This window comes from Caretta caretta, chromosome 1 (genome assembly GCF_965140235.1).
Source record: "Caretta caretta isolate rCarCar2 chromosome 1, rCarCar1.hap1, whole genome shotgun sequence".
In the NCBI taxonomy this organism is placed as follows: Eukaryota; Metazoa; Chordata; order Testudines; family Cheloniidae; genus Caretta; species Caretta caretta.
The window spans coordinates 269409035-269430150 of NC_134206.1; the positions used below are offsets into that span (position 1 = coordinate 269409035).

At 39.7% G+C, this 21116-nt stretch overlaps 1 long non-coding RNA gene across 3 annotated transcripts in view; it reads right to left on the bottom strand.

Annotated features, from left to right (window-relative positions):
- Positions 1 to 21116, bottom strand: part of LOC142070559 (uncharacterized) — a 265748-nt gene that overhangs the window by 192760 nt on the left and 51872 nt on the right. The gene's annotated exons all lie outside the window — the stretch shown is intronic.

Genomic DNA, 21116 nt, shown 5'->3' on the forward strand with positions numbered 1-21116 from the left:
TCCCAACCCCTTGCCCCTAGCCCCCTCCCACACACCCAAACTGCTGCCTTACCCATAAGTAAAGTTTTTGTAAATCAAAGTTTCTATAGTCAAACAAAAGCACAGACAATCCAATCCAAAGTTTCCTACAAAGAATTGGCAAATCTCTCTATTCATGAAGTTCCTTTAAAACTGTCCCTCAGACATTTAAAACAGTTCCTTTAGTTCCATATCTCTCCACTTAATGTCAATAAGTTCTTTCCCATATCATCTCAGAAGCTGTCATGCTCAAATTCCTCATCTTCACATTCTCATCGAAATTCTATACAAAGTTTCTATAATTCAAAGTTCATTTATACATTTGTATATATTGTATATGTAGCTATCAGTCCCATTGGACTCTTAAAAACTTGAACAACCTTAGCCTTTCACTGACTATAACTTTTACAACTTCAACTTACTTTTACTATAACTTTGTAAATAACTTTTACAACTTCAACAATAAAATCCACTTCTGTACAAAAATATATTGTAGAATTTATACCAACTCACTGATTGTGAAAGTATGTGCAAATATCTCTTTCACTCTTCATTTTTAACAAATGAAATGATGTTACTTAGCCAGGAAAGAAGATGCTTTATACAGAAGTTGAATGAGAAACTCCGTTCCTTCTTTTTACCTTTTCCTGTAATACACTAAGTTAATGGCCATTAAATTTAGAACAAATAAGAGGCAATACTTATTGAAGCATCTTTCTGAGTCTCCTCATCTATGCAACCATCTGCAAAGGTAAAGAAACATGACTGGTTACAGGAAGCAGGCTGAAAAGTAAAAGCCACCAAAATCTTCTTCAGATGACTGGCTAAAAATGGAAGCGCTAGCCACTGTACAGCATCATAATCATCATTTACCTCTTTTCATTACATAAAGATTATCGGAAGGAAACATGCTCAGGTGTTTTATTAATGGATTTAAATTTGTATGTATTATAGGTGGAACTCTTGTGAATAAATATGTGAATAACAGAACAGTGTTTTGCTGGACTTGCTGGAATGAAGGAGACAAAGCTAATGTTGACTGATCAGGCACGAGGAACATGAAAGTAGAATCTTTTCACAACTATAAGCCAAATCCTGCAAAACTCATCAATGTATATGGACCACTTATTGCTGCATGGGTCCTCCTCATGGGATTTTATGTGTGAGTAAAGTCTGGTGTGTGTGGATTTGTTTTCAGAAACTTGGTTACCTCAAGCTCATCATTATGTTCCCATGCCTGAAAGCACTACTGGTACTGTAAAGAGTGCATGTCCTCAACCAAGAATTTCAAATATTTGTGGTTTTGTTTTAACCCTCTAAAAAAGGTACTTCTGCTCTAGTCCAGCATCATACCTAAGAAGCACAGGAAGTATCCAGACATGTTAAATATATTAAGACTTCAGAGAACAGCAAGAAAATGATGAAACTGAAGTCAGTAATATTATCTAGTTCAAAAACCTATGTGGTAATTAAGCATGCTATAACTTGGACAAATTTTGGACTGGGGTGGAATTTTGGTCAGTTTCCTAACATACTGAAGGATAAAGAATAGTGCTTCTAGTCTGCCCATCTAAAAGGCCTTAAGAAACTTCACTGCCTTCCCTTAAGTGAGATTGGGATGCTTTTCCATTGACTGAGAAGTTTGCACTATTATTTTCCGTATGTTGATATGGTGCAATACTAGCAGTCGATATTTTTACATACAAAATTGAGCTATGTAAATCTAACAGCAGCCTTTTGCCATCCAGTAATGGTGTAGTGCTGATTGGATTTAAATAGGAGAATGTCAATGTTAAAACTTTCTGGTATCAGACAGCAGGTTGCCTTATGTATCCAGCATTTTACCATTTAAGCTCACTGCAACCGAACTCAGTTTGTATCAATGTTGATTTATATCAAGCATTGGGAAGACAGGTCATCTCCTAGTGCTGTCTTACAGAATTATAATCAAGAACACCGAAGCTTATAGTAACAAATAAAAGGAAGTCAGAGAAACAATTCATGTACTATCAAACCCTGTAATGGTCATTCTATTTCTAAAAATATCTTCAAGATATTTTTGTTTATAACAGTTTAGTTTTTGGAGGAAAAACAGCATTGTGAACACCATTTTGAGTGTAAGCTACTCTGCATTTTCATTATTGTCTTTTTACCTTCATCTTGGACTGGGATTCCAAGAGGTGTTAGCAAAGAACTAACAGTGCAGAGCAATCAAGAGTCAAGAACCTGGAGGGTCTTCCATTCAAATGGAAGCACCTTAGGACAATAAACTAGCTGATACCAGAGGAACCAGATCAAGCAGGTGAGCTTATAACAAAGCTGCAGAGCACCTTATAAGAGACTTGAAACCACCTGATTTGGAGGGGAGGGTCAGGAAAAGAAGATTTGAACCTTATAAAAGGAAGGCTCTCTCACCCTCCATTTTGGAGGGAGAAGAAACCAGAAGTAGATGAAAGCAAGACTGGGCAGAAGGAGGAGGAAGAGAAGAGGGTCCTGACCAAAGGACACTGACCAACTCCCAAAGGTCTCTTGGTGTGGTGAGGAAATTGAGGCAGGGTTTTGCATGAAGGGTTTGTTTTTTCCATAGTTCTTGATATATCTTGCACTTTGTCCATGTGACAAATGTGATTGGTTTAGAGATTCTGTTGCAAAATCTGTATGTCCCTCTCTTTCATTGTCACAAGGCCCCTGAAGGGGAAAACAGTCATTCAGAGGGTCTATGGCTTTGGTGGAACTTTGGGAGGTTTGGATGAGCTGGCACAAGTTTCAGGGTCTAGACAGTTGGACTGCAGAGTCCCCATCTCTCAAGTAGGGGTGCTAGAGAGAGGCTCTACATCCTGAAACTGTACGTAGAAGAGGCTCAGAGACAGTGCCTAGACCCCACCCAGCCCAACAGCAAATGGGATCCAGTGGTTGGATCCAAGTATAGAAATCTGGTGAGTGTCAATCAGTGTTGTAACAATCCAAGTAGAGCAAATTTTGCACAATTCAATTTCTCAACTTATTCAAAAGTTCTTATCTGTTTAGCAAACACTAATAACGTATCTTACAGATTGAAATACACAATAGATGACAGATTACTACTTACTCAAACAAATACTAGCTGTGAATAAACTGAACAACTGTCTTGTCAAGCTTGAATGAAATAGAAGTATTACAAATGTAAGGCCTCAAACTTCCATATTTTGCAAAATGCAAGCCTTGCAAAAATAAAGCTTACGCTTGTGACTTGTGGTCAGGAAACGAGGCAACGAGATCGCAATTTATGCTGACTCCTATGTACTTATCAATCCAAAACTACCCCTATTCAAAATCTACTTGGCTACAGAAAATAAATAGGCCTAAAAATTAAATATGCATCAATTATACAATTAGGGCAACCACATAAGCAATGTGGCCCACCCTGAATGGTTGGTCTGTTCTAAAACTCTGCCATCAGACCAGATAAAAAGGACAAAGGCACGGGGCTGGGGTGTGTGCGTGGGGGGGGGGGGTCGGTCGTACCTGACAAACAGCCTCTGAACCGAAGGGACATGCACTTCTCGACTGTCTGTATCTGGCCAGTGCAGAAAACGGCCGATTGAAGGGTAACGTATTTTTCAGACGAATGCAGGGTAAGTCTATGGAGTAAAGAAGTCTGGTCGCTCGAGCCGAATTGATCATAGTCGTATCGATACCATAGTGTAAAATCAATAGTAGATGGCTGACACATAATAGCTTTGCATGTGTTATTGCTTGTCTTTTACATAGTCCTAGCAAATGCATGTAGCACGGTCGTTCATCAGCTTTATGTTGCCTTTAAAAACACCAGGAATATAGGGCTGGTGAACAATATTTTTACCTGTGCTTGTCTTTGGGGCTTTTATTATAACCTGCCAGGACCAACATATGTAGAGTCACTGTTCAGGAACTCGCAAATGGTCCACAATATTACTTGTACTTGCGCTTGTCTTCAGTATAATCTGTCTTTTGTATTAATTCTTATTCGGTGTTGGTCTTTGGTTTTCCTTTTCTTGTTCTGTTTATGCTGTTATTATAGTCGAAAATCATTAAAAGCCTTTCTTGAGGAATAATTAATAGTTCTTACTTATTTTATACAGACACCACTTAACCTCATTACATCTGTGTTGGTGGTGGGAAGTAGTGAACACCCCGGGGTGAAATAGGGCCCCGAGACGTGCCTCGTTCTTCCTTGATCTCCGCACTAGCTACTGTTCAATATTTACTCTGGGAAATATTTTCAATGACACAGAGGTGTTGGATGTCCAGTGAAAGTCAATTGCAGTTGGATGCCCTAACATCTGCACTTTTGAAAAAGTCTCCCTTTCTACGTCTATCTTACAGATATTCAGCTAAGGAACCCAGTTCAATTATTAATTTTGAACTTTTTGCCGAGGATGACATGGGAAACAGGAGTGTGCATGGTACATATTATCCTCAACTTAACTGTGGTAATAATTATGGAGAACACACCAAAATTACTTCATTTTATCCTTCATGCTGCTTTCCCCCGAAAGCTAGGGTTTTCACCCTGCTCCAAGCACAATGTAAACATTACGTATATGGTCCGAACTTCTCCCTTACTTTGACTTTCCAGGTAACTCAAGCTTCAACCATAAAACCTCAGCATCAACTTTATTCTCAAGCTTAGCTGTTCCATTCTCTTTTTGAGACCCATTCCAAACCTTCTTGTGTGTCAGCTGGAGGTAATAAAATCAATCCACAAATTTCACTTAGCAATAGCCCATCTGCATTTTTATGCACGGTTCTAATATCTGAACCTAGGTGGCTCAACAGAAGCCCCTAATTTCTTATGCAGGGCCCTAGAAATTAGAGACAACATCTTTAATGTTTAGAATAAAGGTTACTGTTAAGACCAAAGCATGTGAGGTAAGATTTTAGCTCTCTCAAACCATTTTTGTGCCGTCTGTCCTTAAAATAACAACAATGAAAAAAACCACTTTCTTATTTCTAACATGCTCATTTTTTTTTTCATTTTAACATTTTAATGTTATATGGACACCAACTACAATGTTGACATGCTAAAAATAAATACACTGACAGCTTACATTAATTAAGCAACAAAAATGTATAATTAGTGTTAACTTCCTTCTTTAATTAAGAGTGATACAAGATACAAAAGAATGATTTTGAATAGCTGATGAACCAAGACAGCAGGGTTGAAAATAATGTATTACAGATTGGAAAACGTATACTTTTTTTAAATGACTAAAAACTTCAGAAATCCTAGCTTTGTTTAGTTTTATTTATTGAAATGGTACTCCTCCCAGACTGATTTTCTCTTTCGGTATCTTATTTCCCATATGATTATCTTGTTTTTTGAAGGCTATGGATTAGGAACTTTTTAAATAAGGGCTGAAAACCCTAAAAAAAAAAATCATCCTTGATAGTTAAGCTCTTGGAAAAGTATTCACATTTTCAAAAGGGGAGGTATAAGATGAATCTGCTGAACGTTTTTAGTTATCCTTGTTTTACTAATTATAGCCACAGACATTAAACATACGCATTTTTCAACAGTAGTCCTACAAGTTGACTGTACTACAGAAGTAATCCTTTGAAAATAACAAACATCTCCTAATTCTACTTTGCTCAGATATATAGTCTATATTGACCTTTACAAATACAGCCCAATTTTTCAAAGTCACAAAGGTTTTACTGAGTGTTGAATGATTTTCTTCACTGACAAAATGTCTGAAGATTACCAACAGGCCAAAAAAAAAAAACCTCAACCAAACAAAAACCCTATTGTTCCATTGCATTCCATTCCTGTTAAATCAACCTGATATACGTGATAAATTAAATCTATACTTCAGGTCAGTGAATTTTCTATTAACTACTTATTATGGAAGGAAGTAAAGCAGCACAGTCAAGAACTCTACACATCAGCCAAAGCAAGCTGTCACTCTGCTTAACTTTTACAATAAATGTCCCTCAGACCCACACATGTGAGAGAAGAAACACTATTAGGCATTTAAACTTTAGCTGCCAGTGTGCATTAAAGCAGAGAACCAGCAGATTGATTATGCCTCCTGATTTTAAAAGGTCAGGAATTGCTATGGTGGCTTTTTTAGGATTATATGTTTTCTTGATTTACAAACCAATTGTTTTAAAATTGCAAATTCCAAAATTTACACAATGAACAGCATCTCAAATTCAAAATTGTTTCAATCACTCTTATCTCATGCTTAAAGTTCTAATAAGTCAAAGACTGAATGGTACATGAGAAACATACATAAACTCCTTCTGTCTAGGATTTATACTACAATCTGTCCTTGTAATATTAGATGTGGGTGGCCCCTGCATTACATGTAAGCATATAATATTTGAACAATGACAGTTTATATGAAAATTTGTTTTTTTCACTCCCTTCAAATTTACACTAATTTATCTCCCCCTTTAGAAGGGGGAGGAATGCAGACAAAAATATAACAGACAGAATAAGTAAACCAAGACGCTGAATATAATTACCAGGGTTGTCTGCTCTTAAGATGCACCAGCAAAATGGAAGCCTGGCAATCTATTAAAATCAAAATACAGATCTTCAAAAATCAATTTCATGAAAACATTTCACCTTCATCTCTCAAATTTTGCAAATTATAATCAGAAATAGCCACAAACAATTCTATCAACAAACTGAAGAAAGCAGCTACAAACAGACTGCACTTAGAACATAGCTAATTTCTTCTTCATAAGTAACCTAATACTATGGTAATAAACAAATGGAAAAAATAAAGCTTACTACTATAATCAGTAGGAGGAAAATATTTCACAGTGTAGTCAGAGCAAAATAAATAATATCAGCTCGGGAGGGGAGGGGGGGCGCTACTTCTGGCCTCAGCTCTGGTGGGGGCCATGAGGTAAAAAGTATGGGGATAGTTTTGCTGATTTTCAGCACCCCCACTATAAAAAAGCCTTCTAGTGCCACTGTGTATTCAGATGGGTAAGTGGATAATAGAATCATAGAAATGTAGGTCTGGAAGGGACCTTTAAAAGTCCTCTAGTCCATCCCCTCAAGCTGCTGAAGTATTAAATATATCTAAAATGTCCCTGAAAAATGTTTGTCTAGCCATTTCTTAAGAACCCGCAACAATGAGATTCCACATCCTCTACCAGTAAATTACTCCAGTATTTAACCATCCTTATAGTTAGAACATTTTTCTAACATATAGTTAGAACATTAATACCTAACCTAAATCTCCCTTGATGCGGATTGAGCTCATTACTTCTTGTCCTACAATGGTGGACATGGAAAATAATTGTTCACTGTCCTCTTTATAACAGCCCTTAACATATTTGAAGACTTATCAGCTCCTCCTCATTTTTTCCCTCAAAACTCCCTCACGGTCATGCTTTCTAAACCTTTTGTCATTTTTGTTGTTCTTCTCTGGACTACGTCCAATTTGTCCATATCTTTCTTCAAGTGTGGTGCCCAAAACTGGACACCATACTCCAGCTGAGGCCGCATCAGTGTCAAGTAGAGTGAAACAATTAACCCGCGTGTCTTACATATGACACTCCTGTTTAAACCCCCAAGAATATTGGCCTTTTTCACAACTGCGTCACATTGTTGGCTCATATTCAATTTATGATACATTATAGCCCCCATATCCTTTCCAGCAGTACTACTACCTAACCATTTCCCCCCATTTTATAGGAGTGCATTTGATTTTTCCTTCTTAAGTGTAGAACTTTGCCCTTGTCTTTACTGAATTTCATCTTGTTGATTTCAGATCAGTTCTCCAATTTGTCAAGGCCATTTTGAATACTAATCCTGTCCTTCAAAGTGATTTCATCCCCTCACAGCTTGTCATCTGCAAATTTTATAAACATACTTTCCACTCCATAATCCAAGTCATTAAAAATATTGATTAATATTGGACCCAAGACAGACTCCCTGTGGGACCGCTCTAGATAGGACAGTGAACCGTTAACTATTCTTTGAGTGTGGTTTTTCAATCCATTGTGCACTCACTTTATAGTAATTTCATCTAGATCACATTTCCCTACGCTTATGAGAATGTCACATTGAACTACATCAAAGCCTTACTAAAAATCAAGAGATATCATGTCTGCTGCTTCCCCTGCATCCACTCAAACCCTCTCACAGAAGGAAGTTAGGTCAGTTTGGCATGATTTGTTCTTGATAAATCCAGGTTGGCTATTCTTTATCACCCTATTATCATCTAGGTGCTCACAAACTGATTATTTAATATTTTGTTCCAGTATCTTTCTAGGTATTTAAGTTAAGATGAATGGTCTAATTCCCTGAGTCCTCCTTGTTCCCCTTTTGAAAAAAATGAGTACTATAGTTGCCCTCCTCCAAACCTCTGGGACCTCACCAGTCCTCTATGAATTCTCACAGATAAACCTTTGGAATATGAAGTTACAGCCACACAAAGTGCTTCAATCTCAGTTATTTGGGGAGTTGGTTGAATTTGTGATGCATAAGCTTTCGTATGGCCCAAAATGAGGGTAAAGCTAGGCTAAAAGGGGGCATGGCTAGGGTAGCCAGAAGTGTGCCACTTCAGCACCCAAGCCCCAATGCAGCAATGCACTGCTATTCCACAAACCACTTAAGCAAATATTTAGCTTTAAAGATATACTTGTCCCACTGACTTCATGTACATCCTTAAGCGTTTTGCTGAACAGAGATAAACTTAAGCATGTGCTTAAATTATTTGCTGACTTCAGGTCCTACTGAGCTCCTAAAAAAAACAAACAAACAAAACAAACCACACACATCAGCAGCCACTCAGCCTCGTCCCCATAGTACAAACTTCCGTGGAAGGTAATAGAAGTAGCACTACCTGCCCTTATGTGAATCTATCTGTTGCACCAGTTTTCTTAGTCTGGCCTTAAGAGTGTAAAAAGATGTTGCAACATTGTATAAAAGTTATGCATTACAATCTACTGCACACAAAGCCCAGTCCAATTTTCATACTGATAGCTAAAATTTACAATAAATAGATAAACCCTAAACAACCTGTGCAAAGTGTTGCTTTACAGAACTACTGCTACACAGAGTAAAAAAATCACCAGTTTAATCTTATTTCACTAGTTCAGTTAGGACCTATGTTAGAAGAAAACTAAGATGTGGTTTGCTGGGAAGACAGTCAGTGAACAGCACATAAGAAAGCTACTGCCCATTACCAGTGCTCCTATCAAGCTTCATGAAACTGCTATGTGACATATAACAAGTTTAGAAGTAAGAGTAGAAGGTATCCAGTGGCAGCCATTCATTATCATGCTAATTTACTAGCCCTGACTACAGTCTACTTTTAAGTCCACATGTAATACAAAGTGCATTTGTCAGGCAGCAAGCTTAGATATCAGACAGTTGCAAATTGTATTGAAATCACAGTGCAGTGTAATTAACGGTAAGAGGACTAGCTCTGAACTTTAGAACAAAAAGATGCATAAAACACATTAGTCTCGCTTCTCCAAACTTATTATTTTGGAGAGGTTAACCACTTACTCTACACTTACATTTGCATTTCTAAGGATACCATTATTAGAATGCTTATTCTGCTTAAAATTATTAGCTGAACACCTCAGGAGACATAACATTTATAAACTTCTTGTCATCCAACTTGGTTATAAGATTAATTTAAACCGCACTAATAGTTTCTCACTTGCTATATATAAAAGTGACATTTTAGATATTCACATCACCAGTTTTTAGTGCTAAAAGAAAAAAAAAAAAAAAAAACTTGGGAATGCTTCAGCACTAGCAAAACTATAGATGAAGAATGCAGTCCAGAACTATTCTTACCTGACAGCACATTTTCTAATAATATTACCCAAGCAAACTGCTCCTTTCCTTAGTGAATTATCAGTGATGATATATTGCATAACACAGCTAAAACCACACAATGAGACAGTCATTTGTGCTGACAAAAGGTAGAATGGGTGTGCAAAACTGGCTTATAGTAGGATTTATAAACCAACTGGTGCACTCATATGCCACTGTACATACACATTCTGTCTTTCACAGGCGCTAAAGATTGTGGATTCAATATCACCCATGTAAATTTGAGGGTATTCTTGAAAATACAGCCCCTAAAGATCACCAAGAACAAAAACTATGTTCTCAATATCTATTATTTTGTATTTTTATATGCCCTTTGGCCAACTTTTAATCAGCAGTTCTTAACAAGGGAGTTGTTAGACTTTTGGGAGGCTTCACATATGGATGCAAGTTATGTCTAAAAATATTTGGAGTGGGAGGTGCAAGGAGTCCTGATCTTCAACGTAAGACCTTCCCTACTTCCTGTTCAAAGAAGCAACCATCTCCACAGCTATGGTGATGGCGGCACCCTTGAAGTCTTACTGAGCACAGGCAATCAAAGTTCTCAGCAATTGCTAGCTCTAAAGAATAATCTGTGGCTGTGAAATGCAGCTTGATGCTGCTGCATGGTTGTCCTCCTCTCTTTTGGGCCCGATCCAAAGCCTATTAAAGTTAATGGAGTTTGTGATTTGATAATCAGGAGCTTCGGATCAGGCCCTTACAGCTCTTAACATACTTTTCTCAGTTGTCCCTCCTTACCGGTGCAAGTTTAACTCTGGGCTGTCCCAAACTGGAGTTCCCATAAGTACTGAAAATTGGTTACATCAGGAAGCTGACAGTGCAAAAAGCATTATTAAAGGAATGAATCACATCCATTTGGGCTTCATGATCTACTAATTCTTGTTTCCTCATTTTGTGGTGGTGACGCATGTTTTGCGATGCATTTAGGCTTCAGTTAATGTTATGCATTTAAGCTTTGGGTAACTACAGCACCTATTGGTAGCTGAAGCTACAAAGCAGTCCACTGAATTCAGGACTGATAGCCATTAAACCAGTAGTCATCGACTGGTTGATCGTGGAGCCTCTGCCAGCCGCTTGCGGTCTCCAGCCGCTAAAAGTCCAGCAGTGCAGTGAGGCTAAGGCAGGCTCCCTGCCTGCTCTGGCCCTGCGCTGGTCCCGGAAGCAGTCGGCACATCCCTGCATAGCAGGGGACAGATGGTTTCCGTGCGCTGCTCCTGTCTGCAGACACTGCCCCCACAGCTCCCATTGGCCGGGAACAAGGAACTGTGACCAAAGGAAAGTGCGGGGGAGTGCCCGCAGGGAGGGGCAGTGCGTGGAGCCACCTGCCCCTCCCCCCAGGGGCCGCAGGGACATGTCGGCAGCTTCTGGGAGCAGCGGGAGCCAGGGCCAGCAGGGCGTCTGTCTTAGCCCCGCTGCCCCAAGGTAAATGCTGCCCAGCAGGAGTCTGCACCCCTCCTACACGCCAACCCCCTACCCTAGCCCTGGGCCCCCTCCCAGAGTTAGCACCCCAAACCACCTCCTGCACCCCAAACCCTTGCCCCATCCCTGAGCCCCCTCCTGCACCCAAACTCCCTCACCCCTTCCTGCACCCCTCACCCCCTCCTGCACCCCAAACCCTTGCCCCATCCCTGAGCCCCCTCCTGCACCCAAACTCCCTCACCCCTTCCTGCACCCCTCACCCCCTCCTGCACCCCAAACCCCTGCCCCATCCCTGAGCCCCCTCCTGCACCCAAACTCCCTCACCCCTTCCTGCACCCCTCACCCCCTCCTAGACCCCAAACCCCTGCCCCATCCCTGAGCCCCCTCCTGCACCCAAACTCCCTCACCCCTTCCTGCACCCCTCACCCCCTCCTACACCCCAACCCCCTGCCCCAGGCTCAGCCTGGAGCCCCCTCCCACACTTCAAACCCCGCAGCCCTAACCCAGAGCCCACACCCCAACCTCCTGCCCCAGCCCGGTGAAAGTGAGTGAGGGTGGTGGGAGAGTGAGTGATGGAGGGAGGGGGGATTGAGCAAGCAGAGTGGAGCCTCAGGGAAGGGGCAGGGTAGATTCTAGGTTGCACTTATATTCAAAAAATGATCTTATGCTTAAAAAGGTTGGAAACCACTGCTCTAAGGACTAACTGCAGTGCTCTCTTGAGGTGAGTCTAGAACCTCTTCTATTGATGGTGGTAAGAATTTTCAAAGATACCTATGGATTTAGGCACCCAGTTCATACTGAAAAAGAAAGAGTTAGACATGGCTTCCTGGGGCTCTTAAAAATTACATCTCATAGTAATAATTCCAAAACAAATAGGTAGCTTCCAACATACTAAAAACTGCTTTTCTGCATCCTCATTCAGCTAAGTATTTAATTTTAAGCATGTGCTTAATTCCCATTGACTTTATATGCTTCAAGTTTGTGGCTTGAAGAACCGGGAATGACTCAAGTACATGCTTAAGTTTAAGTATACACTTTTGTATTTTGCTGACTCAGGGTACAAATGCCCAAATAGAAATGCTAATACTATATCATGAGAATTAGCAGTAGGACACCACTGTTAGGTACCTAATCCATCACCCTGCCAATGCAGGATTGATATCAACTTTATTGGTACCTTTTCTGATGTGATTAGGTCATTTTCAAATCTCTTTTTAAATAACAGAAATCACTATTTTTAAACTACTTTAAAATGTATTTTATATTAGAGGTAGCAATTCTGACCTTTTGCAGTCATAGGAAAAGGAATTAAACTTGGATTCATAAGATTGATGGATTTTAATATATTTTGGTACTTGCCATGATAACTATATTATCTGTACACAACACAGTTGCAATAGACATATACCCAAGTATACAAAATGAGCTAGATTCATAACTGTCCCAAAGATAGTCCCATATTGTTGCAGCCACAGAGCAAATTTAAAATAAAAAGCTGTACTTTCTCCAGTGAATAATTTACCCATTTTGAATTAGAGGGCTGCAATTTATACATACTATTAAATTTTATAACTTTTTTTCAAAATTGAGACTGTCAAAAATAAAGGAGCAACTAATCACATAGTATTTATATGTAAATCTGAAAGATATTTAAAGCCTCTAAGTCCCTTCCAGTCCTGCGATTCTGTGATTCTACGAAAGCAATATGGTAGTCTAAATGCTTGCAGTGTAACTATATAGAAGCAGACCCCAACGTGTCTTCTCATGTCCTGTCCAAATGTATCAGCACATAGAATAGTGTAATTAACAAATATGTTTGCAGTAAACAAACAAGTTACATATTAAAAATAACTGAAAACCAGGTAAAGGCCCAATTCAAGGAAGCACTACCGTTGCCTCCAGGAGGTGCCAACCCAACAACTTTCACCAGCACCTAGTTCACTTCATATACACACCCTATTTGTAACTGTGTGAGATGGTAAGGAGGCTAAAGGTGTATACATGTAATTTTCTGACAATTCATCTTTAGGGAAAAAGTCAGTTCATCTTAACTTGCTCTGTTGTCTTACAGAGATTAAAAGGTTGCACATGCCGTGTCTCTTATGATTTAAACTATAAAAAAAGACCCCCTAATTATATGCATCACTTGCACAAGAAACAAAGCAAAAATTACTTAGATTAATGGAATCAATGCAACGAGACTGTCTTGTTATGCCTGGGCAGTATCTCTCACATTGTTCATGATGCTGGAACATACATAAATAATAATGCCAGCTCCAGAATGCAATATGCTTACTCACAATTTTTTAAATAAACTTTCTACTTTTTCTAAAAAAGTGAACTCCAGTTTGTTTCTTCACATCATCTACGGATCAGGTGCTCCGCTTCTCTTTGTATCACTGGTTATTTTTAAAAACTTTACATTACAAAACCAATTAGCCTAACACAGCTAAACGCATTTTCAATAGGAGCATTATATTTATCACCTGCATATGCAGCTGTCCACATAGACAGGTGAAGTCTGTCTTTTTAAAATGAGATCTACAATGTAAGTGCCATTTTACATTGCACCAGCATCTAATATTTGGATCTAGAACAGGAAACAGATATACATTCCTGCCTTTGTGTGACAGTGTCTCTCGCTGCAGCCTATCACATTTTTATACTGCTATTAAGATTATTTCTGATGCGATACCTTAGTCCACTGGAGTCAACATCTCATTTTCGACTTTATAATTCACAAGCTACTTATAGCACTTCTATCAGAGAATGTTTAAAACAGCCTCTTGTTTTTTGAAAAGAAGAAAAAAGTCATCAAATATTCTATTAGGGTTGCCACTTCCAAGATGCATAAAAAACAGCTATGGACCTTCCTCCACCTCAGGCCTGACCTTCTTCTTTCCTTCTCAAGCAACTCCACCCCACCCAGACCCACCTCTTCCCTTCTCAAGTGCCACCTGTCAACCCCCTTGACTCTCCCTTTTCTCTCTCAGGCACCCCACCACTGTTACCAGGCTGATTCACCTGGCCCGTAAGCCCCTATTCTACTCCTTTCCAGGAGCCTCAACCCTTGAAGGAGCCCTCCTACCGTCCCCTCCCAGGAGCCCCTGCCTCCTACACTGTGGTCCCCACTCCTTACTCCTCCCTGCTGGTGAGCCTCAGGTCTGTCCATCCTGCTTCCCAGTCCCCAGCAGGAGGAGCAGGCCCTGGGTGTTGCACCGGCAGTGTTCCCAACCAGGCAACCTGCATGCAGTACTTACAAGATTGCTGCGTGGCAGCCTGCACTACCACATGTGCACACAGCATATCACTGGGCGGGAGAGGACCTACAATAAAAGGTCACCTTGCAATAGGCAGAGGAGCTGAAAGGCCAGCCAGGGCAGTGAAAAACCCTTATGTTCTGTTTATAAACTACTCTGTCCACGCTTATGTGCGTAATCTGAATGAGTAATCTAGTCAAATTCAAATGGGTGGTCCATGTGGAATAGCTACTGTATGCTCAACCTCCAATCATGTTGATGAATTATATATTCTGCTGGACTTCTTGCTTTTCCAGATTCTTCCTAGGGCTACCCATGGAATACAAGAATAAAAATCATTTTTGTCTGGCAGTGAGTGCTGAAGACCACTCATTTGTAAAGTGCCAGTTCACCTACATCTGATGTTAAGGCTTGAGGGCTTTGGTTTAAACCATTATTCATACTGAGAGAAGTAATTTCAAGTTAAAGAAAGGAATTGTCAGTAAACTTCTAAATCAAAGTAGATCAAGATTTTTTTGTTCCAGTCCTGTCAGCATTTTGTCCTTCCTCATCCCCAGATTTAAGTTCAGAAGCCCATATCGTTATGCAACTCAAACCATTGTGGAACTGACTAAGAAAGCTGTACAGAGATAACAAATGGGAACAGTTTTAAGATTGGAACACTTTAAAGAAGTGGTGAACCCAACAGCAGCTAATTTCTCCAAAAATATTCAGCAGAAATCCAAACAACATACTACCAAATGTTAAAATACCCACTGAAATGTTTTACCCATAATGTTAACAGATTCTTGAATATGAAACTGACTTTTCTTGCTTTGCACAGAGAGAAGTAACATGGGTTACAAAGTCCCAAACCCTTCTTTTTAAAATATAAAATATTCTGCTACACACTAAACAGAACACTAAAGTTAGAAAATATGTGGCTGTATTAAATATTAATATTTTGTAAGAATTTTATCTGCTATTGCAATACTAAATGTGGCCAATGCTCTTGTCCTTATAGCTGCTGAGCAGGTGTGCAGGTAACTGGTTACCAAGACAACATATTGGCAAGGGATTAGGGCAGACACTTGTAGGTGTATAACTGTGAATAATGCAAACATTACTAAGCGATACATTTTTCATGATCTTAACTTCATGTTGTTTTATGACATCTAATTTTTTTTCCTGTTGAACATGCCCCTATTAAGAACCCAATTCAAACCCTACAAATAGATGCAGTAATCGTTTTAATAAAACAATAAAAAATATCGTTTTGTGCATTTGTTACATGTGTTAGATAAGCAGTTATCCTAACATCTGTTCAATTTCCTATGTCACATTTAGAAAAAGTAATTGGCAAGGAACAGATTTTATAAAAACTAAAATAGTTAACGAAATATGGGAACTTCATCAACTCTAATCATCCACAGATCATCAAGAAACAAGCTCCTTGGAAGGGATGCACCCTCACTGATAATTCTATTTATTCTAGTGCCAGATTTCAAATTCCTTTTGTAATTTGTGTAGCTTTGTTTTGTTAGGCTCTGGAAAGCACTTTGAAACCTGTGAAAGTGCTATATAAAATGAATAATAATGTTAAGTAATTACGCTAGCTAGTAAGAATATGCACAAATACATAAAGATTGCATATTAAATGGTTTTCTGTTCTTAGTCACAATTTGAAATGCTGCTGTTCATAACACAAAGCTTAATGTATATTAGAATTGTATCTCAGTGCTAACTTTAATTGGGCATTTTTACACAGCCTGAACACAGGCTAGTTGAATATTCCCTGACAGCTAGGAGGAGAAGAAAACATGATTCACCACCTTTTTAATGGTCATAGGATTCTGTACTATGATATACTAAATGGAAGCCTGCTCCTAACCTTTTGACCTACTGGGGTACACACTGACAAATTCATACAATTTCAAACAGCTTAACTCATTTCTTATTAGCCTTAATATACTCAATGTTATATACTCAATATTTGATAGGAAGGGTTGTTAAATTTTTGTCCCTCACTCCCACAGTGGTGAGAAAAAAAGACAAGTATTTTATCCTCCAAGTATTTAATTCCTAAACAAACATTTTGCCTTTTTTGGTTTGTGTTTTAGGAGTCATTGCTATATATTCTAAATTCCAAAGAGAGGATAATAAAAATTGAGAAATTCTGGCACGTGGACTTAGGAAATTTGCTTTTTTGCTTTTTAAATGCAAGCTAGTGAGCACAAAGACATTTATACTTATGTATTTCCCACTATCCATCATTTAATACAACCGCCTCCTGCCTTGGAGGGTCTATCTTCTACTGTTTAACAGTAAAGGGATATTACAGTCTTGAGACTAAATCCTTAGAGAGCAGTTTTAAGATTAGACTATGATAACATTTTCAAAAAGGTTCCTAAATCATTTAAGCACAAGTCCCATTTTCAAAGTGATTTACAGCCAGATTTTCAAAGGTATTTAGGTACCTAAAGATGTAGGCAGGTGCTTTTGAAAGTCCCAGTAGGTGCATAAGCAAGTTAGGTGCCTAATCTTCAATGGAATTGAACCTGTTTCGATGCTTTTGAAAATCCTGTTGGGAACCTAAATACCTTTGAAAAATCTGGCCCTCAGAAGCTTAAGTCTCATTGAAAGTCAATGGAATTTACAGTCTTAAGTGCCTGAGTCACTTTTGAAAACGGGACGAAGGTGTTTCTGAAAATTCTATTCCAGGTCTTAAATTTAAGACCCACATCCTGCAAACATGTGTAACTGTGTGTTGTAACAACCAGGCAAGGTACTAACAAACTTCAACAGGACTTTATTCTTAAAGTGGAAACCTCTTTACCAAGCTGCTGCTGCTGCACCCTCGGTAGCTCTCACTCAGCCTCAACTCCCCCCTCTTCCTTCCCGTTTCCTCTCCTTTCAGACTCCCAACAGCCAGTGCTCAAAGGTCTAATAATTACAAGCAGCATCTAAACACCACATTGCGCTCATAATAAGTCCCATTGACTTCAATGGCAACTACTTATATGACCAAATTTGTAGGATCAGGGTCATAATTCTGTTGCAGACAGTTGTGAAAAGACGAACATGATACTCTGTCAACCACTTTATTGGACTGAATTACAATTCCCTCTGTTCAGTTTCCGCCAAAGAAACAAGCTCCATCTGCTTCAAGTTGCAAACATTCTTAACATCCCAACCTGGTTTATATTAAAGCTAAAGCTGAAAATCAAAGCCCAAATTATGCAAGTAGCTACTTATTATGTATATAGTTACTCCTATAAGAAGCCCATAGAAGTCCATGAAACTCCAAAAAGTAACTACATGCATGTAACTGTTAGAAAGATTATGCCCCAAGTGTCCACAAACCATATCTGAAAGGCTCGACTATCTATGCCTTTACGTAATGTCATAAATATAAAGGGAAGGGTAAACCCCTTTAAAATCCCTCCTGGCCAGAGGAAAAATCCTCTCACCTGTAAAGGGTTAAGAAGCTAAAGGTAACCTCGCTGGCACCTGACCAAAATGACCAATGAGGAGACAAGATACTTTCAAAAGCTGGGCGGAGGGAGAGAAACAAAGGGTCTGTGTCTGTCTGTACACTGTTTTTGCCAGGGACAGAACAGGAATGGAGTCTTAGAACTTTTAGTAAGTAATCTAGCTAGGTATGTGTTAGATTATGATTTCTTTAAATGGCTGAGAAAAGAACTGTGCTGAATAGAATGACTATTCCTGTCTATGTATCTTTTTTGTGACTTAAGCTTTTGCCTAGAGGGATTCTCTATGTTTTGAATCTAATTACCCTGTAAGGTATCTACCATCCTGATTTTACAGAGGTGATTCCTTTACTTCTATTGAAAGTCGTCTTGTAAGAAAACTGAATGCTTTCTCATTGTTCTAAGATCCAAGGGTTTGGGTCTGTGGTCACCTATGCAAACTGGTGAGGATTTTTACCAAACGTTCCCCAGGAAGTGGGGTGCAAGGGTTGGGAGGATTTTGGGGGGAAAGATGTGTCCAAATTACATTTCCCAGTAAACCCAGTTAAAGTTTGGTGGTGGCAGTGGAAATTCCAAGGGCAAAGGGTAAAATTAATTTGTACCATGGGGAAGTTTTAACCTAAGCTGGTAAAAGTAAGCTTAGGAGGTTTTCATGCAGGTCCCCACATCTGTACCCTAGAGTTCAGAGTGGGGAAGGAACCTTGACACATAATATAAGGACTAATTGCATAGAGTCAGAGTTGCCCTGAAGCTTTGATTACTTATTTTAAAATGTAGAATCTTTATTCCTCCACTAGAAGCACCAGTAGTTATACATTATTCAGTTATATTTCTCTTATCAAAACATATTGGGGACATTGCTAGTCCCCACTGCAGCCTCTATATGTCTGTTATCCCCCTACGTTGCTCAAGGCCCGAGATTATTTCCTTGGCTCAGGACTTTCTTAGGGCTAACAAACACCCTAACACAGCCCACACTTGCAACCCCAAGTACATGGCAGAGCACAGCACTTCCCATACGCAGACTTGGGGTATTGCTCTAATTTACATTGAGGGCCATAATAGCCCATTGCAGCAGCCCAGAATTTGGAGGGCACCCAGGAGGTGCAAAACGTAATCAGTCTCATTGTCTAAATGTCTCCCCTCTTCAACAATAAGTCTGAGAAAGTATGGTTTCTATTATAAGCTTTTACTGAATAATCCCTAAATTTATGACCTTGTTATATCATTTCCAGGCAGTTTTTGGAAAAAACAAACAAACAATTTCTCACATGCATTTACTGCAGAAATGCTGAAATACTGAGTCAAATTCTGAAATCAATGGGACTGCAAGACAAAATTCAGTGCAGCAGAAACAGAATGTGGTGCTGGCAAGATCACAGAACTAGGGTTGCCAGCTGTCCGGTTTTCAACTGGAACGCCTGGTCAAAAAGGAACCCTGGCGGCTCCAATTGGCACTGCCAACCAGTCTGTTAAAAGTCCAGTCAGCGGCGCAGGGGGAGCCCGGTCTTAAGGTAGGCTCCCTGCCTGCCCTAGCTCTGTGCTGCTCCCGGAAGCGGCCGCCAGGCCCTTGCGGCCCAAAAGAGGCTCCACACGCTACCCCTGGCCCAAGTGCTGGCTCTACAGCTCCCACTGGCTGGGAACCATGACCCATGGGAGCTGCGAGGGGCAACACCTGCAGGCAAGAGGATAGCACCCAGAGGCTCCCTGGCTGCCTATGCTCCTCACTACTGCAAGGACTTGGCAGCCACTTCCTGGGAGCCGCACTAAGCCCAGCCTGGAGTCTCCCTCCCACACCCCAAGCTCCTCATCCCCAGCTCCATCTTGAGCCTGCACCCTGAGCCCAGAACCCATAGTCCCCCCCACACACACAAACCTCAACCCCCTATCCCAGCTCAGTGAAAGTGAGTGAGGGTGTGGGAGAGCGAGCAACAGAGGGAGGGGGGAATGGAGTGAGGGAGCGCGGCTTCAGAATAGGCAGGGCACAGGTGTTCAGGTTTGTGCTATTAGAAAGTTGGCAGCCCTATCATAAAACTCTTAATAGTTTTTATTCATACATCCCTCTCTCTTTTCTAGCTATTTTTGTACTTTTATGTGGTGAGCTTTTCTGACTCACCTATTGAATCTTATGTTTGATTAAGGAATAATTATATTGGTCTTTTGTGTCTGTGTGCATAATAGGGATGTTTCAGTTTCACTGTTAATGAATTGAACCTTCCCCTTACTCCCAAATGTAGTTAGTTTCTTTTGCAAAGACAATCAGCAATGAAATTGCTGCATGGAATCATGCTGGCACTATACAATGCAGTGTGGAAATAATTTGATAAGAGGCTTAAAAAATTGAATTTTTTCCTTTGTAGCACGTCTCTTCATATATAACTGTATACAAAGGGGAACATCTCCATACTGCCCACCATATAGTATCAAGCATTTAAGAATTTTGGGAACAAAGTTGCTTTTGTTTTTTTTTTTTAAATTAGATCTAGAACGGAGTCCTGTTTGCCTTATTCATGTAAGGAACAGGATTTGGATCCTCATGTTCTGTCACTCTTCCTCCAACAACATCCTCTACTGCTCTTGCTGTTGCTGCCTCTGGGGGCAAAATCACCCATATCTTTATGCTTCCTCTTAAAAAAGCCTGTCTCCCCTTGTTCCCCCTCTTCCCCAACTGATATACACTCACTACCACACTAGCTTAGAGTATCTCAAATTCCTTTACTCTAGCAGAATAAAATGTTCTCTCACACATACCTTCTAATAAATTTGTATTTTCTGTTCACTTTGTTTGTTTTCATAATAAAAGAAATTACCAGGAAAGGGAGAGCACTGAGCTGAAGGACAAAGCTGCAAGGACAGAATAGTTCACTCCATCTATTTTTAAAAAAAGGAACTCAAATTTGACTTTGTAAGCAAAGTTGGAAAAAAATGCAAAAGGTGATGACAAGAAAAGTGACATGGGATCAGAAGATAAAAACGTATCGCAAACATGTCAAAAATCCACTAATTTACACTCTACTTATTGTTTATGCTGAAAGTAAACTTGACAAGCTATGAATGAGTTTTCCGAATGTCACTGTATAGTTTTCCAATGATCACAGGACATATGTTAACATTGTTTTT